Genomic DNA, 6,000 nt, shown 5'->3' on the forward strand with positions numbered 1-6,000 from the left:
AATTTGGCTCTTTTTTTTTTTCTTGGAAAATTTCATTTAAATCCCTTAGTTAACATACAGTGTAATATTTGTTTCAGATGTATAGTACAGTGATTCAACACTGTGATAAAACACCCTGTGTTCATCACAACAAGCCCACTCCTTAATCCCCACCACCTATTTCCCCCCACCCACCCATCCCCCACCCACCTCCCCTCTGCTAGCCATCAGTGTGTTCTCTGTGGTTAAGAGTCTGTTTCTTGGTTTGAAATCTCTTTCCAAACAGATTTATTGAGCTATAATTTACACATGGTAAAATTCACTCATTCTAAGTGTACAATGTAATGAATTTTGGTGTATTTACAGAGTTGGAGTATAATCCCCACAATCTAATTTTAAGATAGTTCTATCACCCTTCTTCCTAGGAGATGAACAATCTGAGGGAGGTGCCATGTTTTGTTGATCTTTAGACCCTCAAGTCATAGCATAGCATCTGTCACCAAGTAAGTACTTGTCGAACAAATAAAAAATAAGTGAAAGGAAAAAATTAATGTCAAAACTATGACATGTTGCATTTCTCTTTATCAGATATGGCAACCTAATTTTGAAGCCCTCAATTTCATACACATTCCTCACCCTCTCTTTGACAGTTCACCAACTTCCCCACATGGTAGTCACTTGATCAATTTGCTCTGACAGAGAAAATAAGACTTTAAAACATCCAAGGGGCCAAGAGATCCAGCACTGTGCATTTATGGGTGATTGAAGCATGCCTAGAAACTCATATTTGCCCCAAATGATGTTAGGTGCGTTCCCCAAACACTTGAGATTTCATCCAGTAAAAATCGCCAGTATGGGTTAATGTAAAATGTCTTCTACTTGGGTCTTATTCTCTTTATTTTTCCTGCCCTTCTAAAACCTTCAAGCGAGAGTCAAGGGACCTACGTTCTGGACATAATTATGTCAGCAATCCACCAAGCAACTTGAGATACATCACTTCACATTTCTGTACCTGAGCTTCCTTAGAATATTCACCTTATCTCTCCTGATTCTGATTTGGTGAGGATGAAGCCACGCTAGAAAGCAAAACAAAGCACGTTGAAAAGTGAAAAGCACTGTGTAAATGTAATAGATTTTAATTGGCCAGTCTCCTCTCTGGTTTACAGAAACCACTTTATTTGTTTAAAGATACTTTTGTGGCGACCTGAATTATTAAAACTATCTAGAACTGATATTCAGACATACAAAATCCTTCATGCATAAAGCTGATGTACTCTGCTAACAGAAGAGGACTTCTGCTCTTTCTTAGAGATGGCTCTCATTTCACGAACAATTCTAATGAATGTGGTTATATTGCTTCCCAAACAATAGCAGATTGGAAACAGAAATGAAAAGACGCAGAGGAGCTACAAAAAGCAAACACCCTGCAAACAGGAAGGTTGGCAGCTGACAATAGAATAAAATAGAAACATTATAAAAGTGGATATTAGAAGTTAGAAAATTATAACCAGGGGATGTTCAAAGGAGGGGCCTGTGGTCCTTCCCACTGAATGAGTCCTACAGAGCAAAAGATCAACGCTCATCATAATTCTGAGTCATCAGAAGACTCCACTGCTTGAGCGTCAATTCTAAAGAGAGAACATGTAATTTTCTAAAAAACAAATTAACTTCTTCCGTTTTTTAAGTCTTAACACAGCAATGTAAACAGAAATTATTTTGATCTCTAAAATGTTAAATTATTGTTTTGGGTAGCCAGATGACATTGTCTCCTCACATTCTACCCAAGACTGTTCGCATATAGAAATCACTCACTGCATATGTAGTATTTTGACATGAATTAATGTCATGGGAAGTATCCTACCCAGCATATTTGCAGTATGATATTGTAGAAAGAGTTATCATCTTAATTCCTTCACTGTCCAATGAAGAAAATCCTGTAAAGTAGTAAACCCGGAAAGGTCAGCACACTATTTTATTATTACAGGGGATCATGGTAAAGAGAAACAAAATAATGCACCGTATGTTTTGCCTACTGAAAGATGGACCCTGTATTCATTCCCACGTGCTCTCTACTATTCCATACATGTGAAGAAACTGATGTGACATAGGCCTGAAAATTTCAAGTAGGTGTTCTGAATTATCTGTGGGAAAGTTTTGTTTGTAGATATTCAAAGAGACAAAGGAGACAATGCATTGCTAACAAGGGAGGAAAAGTGAGGTGAGTGTACGATTTCTTCCTAGAACTCTCTCTGCCTCTGGGCACATGGTCCACTAGCAAAATTGTTTACAAGACATTTTCAAAGTCCCTGGAGATGCTTTTGGCTCAATTAAAACCTGATTATTTCATCCCTAAAATCTGAAGTGAGCTATGAAATTAAGAGACTTGACTATGGTAGGTTTCACATTTCCTCCCTTCCCAGACCCAAGAAATTAACTCCTCATCAGACTGACAAATAGACATTGCATCTTGCTTATCATCATTATAAATTTGTGCTCCTCATAACTGACCTTCTTAATGAGCCTGGGTTGTTTGAGATAATAGTCAATAATGTCGACAATTGTTTATCTAGTACAGTGACTGTTACATGGTTTTACTCATTTGTAGGAGGAAGGATGATAGAAGGACAGATGACTAATCATAATTATAATCGTAATCATGTAGTAGAAGTTACAAATATTGATAAGACCCTAATGAGTGATAGATCATCTATAGTAGCAGCCTTAACAGTCTGCATGGAACTAGCATTATGAACTAAATAACTAGATATCCATATGCAAAGCAAACTTCTCAACCCATAAAAAGAATTTACTCAAAATGAATCATAAGTCTAAAAGTTAAACTTAAAAACTATAAAACATCCAGAAGGAAACAAAGGACAAAACCTCTGTGATTTGAGAAAAGGTGAAGATTTCTTAGGCACAATATCTAAAGCATGATCTACATAAGAAAACTTGATGAAAATAAATTAAAAGCTTCTACTTTACAAAAGACACTGTTTAGAGAATGAAAGGATAAACTGTGACTGGGATGAATATTAGAAAAACAACTATCTGACAGAATATCAGAATATATAAAAAATTCTCAAACTCAATACTAAGTAGCCAGATTACCCACTATAAAAAACCGAGCAAAAGACTTGAAAAGCAATTCCACCAAAGATATACTGACAGAAAAACGGCACATGAAAAGATGCTCAAGAACATTAGTCCTTAAGGAAATTCAAATTACAACTACAGGGGCTCCTGGGTGGCTCAGTCCGTTAAGCATCCGACTTCGGCTCAGGTCATGGTCTCGCGGTTTTTTAGTTCAAGCCCTGCGTCCGTCTCTGTGCTGACAGCTCAGAGCCTAGAGCCTGCTTCGGATTCTGTGTCTCCCTCTCTCTCTGCCCTTCCCCTGCTCATGCTCTGTCTCTCTCTATCTCTCAAAAATAAATAAATGTTAAAAAAATTTTTTTTAATTACAACTACAATGAGATAACATGGCACACCTATTAAAATGGTTAAAACTAAAAAGACTGACCATACCAAGTGCTGGGGAGGAAGTGAAGAAGCTGAAGTCCTCATATCGCACAGATGGGATTGTAAAATGTTAACAGTTGCTTTGGAAAACAATTTGACAATGTCTTATAAACATACATTTCTCATATGACATAGAAATCACACTTCTAGGTATTTTCCCAAAAGAAATGACAGCCTATATTTACCTAGAACCTTGTACACGAATGTTTACAGAAACATTATTCATAATTGCTCTGTACACACTGCAAACAACACACACATCCTTCAGCTGATGGATAAACCATTTGTGGTACATCTCTACACTAGAATACTATTTGGCAACAAAAAGAAAAGAAACCTTGAGGTATAGATATATCCAGATATTTGTACATCTATCTATATATATCTATATCACATCATGGATGAATCCCATGAATTATGCTAAGAAAAAGAAGATAGTCTCAAAAATTATATACCATATGATTCCATTTAAATGACATTCTGAAAAAGACAAAATTACAGGAACAGAACACAGATCCATTTTTTCCAGATCTAGATGCAGGTACAGGGGTTGACTCGAAAGGGAAAAAGTTGAGAATTTCTTGAATGATGGACTGGTTTCATATCTTGACTGTGGTGGTAGTTATGTGACTGCATGAATTTACCAAAACCCAGAGAACTATATGCAAAATAATAGTAATAATAATAATAATAATAATAATAATAATAATAATAAAGAAAAGAAAAAGAAAATGTATTGCCTGTAAATTTTTTAAGTGGATATATGTTGCATTCTAAGAAAAGCCAAAAAAGCATGCACATAGCTAGAAATCTCTTTAAAATCTTTCAAAATAATAATGACTGCTAACATGTGTTGAGTCCTTACTATGTGACAGACACTGTGCTAAGGGCTTTTTTACTTGATCTCATTTAACCCTCACAAATACCTTTTGAGGTAGGAACCACTGTGATTCCCATTGTCAGATAAGAAAAGGAGGGTCCTAGAAGTCAAGTATCTACACTCTGACTTCAGTTCACAGCCCAGGTAACACATCTCCGGATGCTGCATTGTGATCCATCAACCTGCACAGCATCCCCCTAAAACTGAACTGGAACCTGGAGCCCAGTCTCAACCCTGGTTTGCTACCAACACGCTGTGTGAGCATAGACAAGTATTTGACCTTCTTGTGCTTTCTTATTTCAAACTCCAAGGCACTAGAAAAATGAGGTCTGTTTCCATTTATTCTTAATAAGTGGAAATAAGCCTATGACTAGGATTTAGTTACTTGCTGCCTGCAAAGACTGACATTTTCTGACTTATCTGGGTTCTTGCTCTCCTGCTACCCTGTTGGGTGCTAGTGGGTAAAATTCCACTATTAGTTCTTATTCCTTAAGAGTAAAGTACAGTGGCCTGAGAATGGTACTATGTGCTTGATATAACCCCAGGAGTCCAGGAGTAGGTGCAGGGATTGTCCAGGTTGCTCACAAGTTGTTTCAGGTTGTTTATAGTCTAGCAGATGAGACAGAAAAATGAATAACAGTGACCCAGGATATTGTGCTGTGTGTTGAGTTCTTTGCTGGGAAGCAGAGGTAGGCAAAACTATGGGCTATGGAGACAGGGAGAGCTGGCTTTAAGGCTTCTCTTTATGCTCAGCTTTTTCATCTACAAAATGGAAGAATAACAAGATGTATGGGGTTACTTTGTGCCTCACTGAGGCACTGTACGTAAAGTGTAGAGAACCCTGCATAGTATAATGATTAGGGTTTCTCACAACTGTTACTGTCGTATTAAGAAACTGGACAAATTGAACACCTTTCTGGATCCAAAGAAGAAAGGAAGAAACAAACCCTCAGAGAGGGTAAATAAGTTGCTCAAGGTCAAATAGCTGGTAGAATTCAAAATATTATACAGAGCAGTGTAGCATTTGAATGGGAGATTTGGCTAAATGTTTTAATATCACGAAATTCTGTATGTCTCTGACCTTGTAGAGTACGCTGTACCCTTCATTTTCCCTCGAGATCCCCTTTCTATCACCATCTCTAACTAGAAGTTGGCAAGAACTATAAACCCCTACTCTCCTGTGCCATGGTAGAAGGGTTCTTCGATGAGATTGATCTCTCCATCCTTCTTTAGGGTAACACATTGTTCCCACAGGAAAGATGGCTGCCCAGAAATGATGCTGTATTTGGCAATATCTTCACTCATGTATTATCTTCTGTTCCTCACTGGAGACACCTCTGGCACTCTCTGCAATTCCACTTATGTGACAGTTTCTTCTTCTTCTTCTTCTTCTTCTTCTTCTTCTTCTTCTTCTTCTTTTGCACCCTCACAAAGTGGTTATATAATTAACAATGCCTGATGTCAATATATGACTCTATATCAGTGGTTCTCAAACCGGGGTTGATTTCTTCCCCAGGGGACATTTGACAACATCTGGGAACATTTTTAGTTATCACGACTGGGGAGGAGAGATTTCTGGCATCCAGTAAGTAGGGCTAAGGATGCTGCTCAATATCCCACAA

This window comes from Panthera leo, chromosome A1 (assembly GCF_018350215.1).
Source record: "Panthera leo isolate Ple1 chromosome A1, P.leo_Ple1_pat1.1, whole genome shotgun sequence".
Lineage (NCBI taxonomy): Eukaryota > Metazoa > Chordata > Mammalia > Carnivora > Felidae > Panthera > Panthera leo.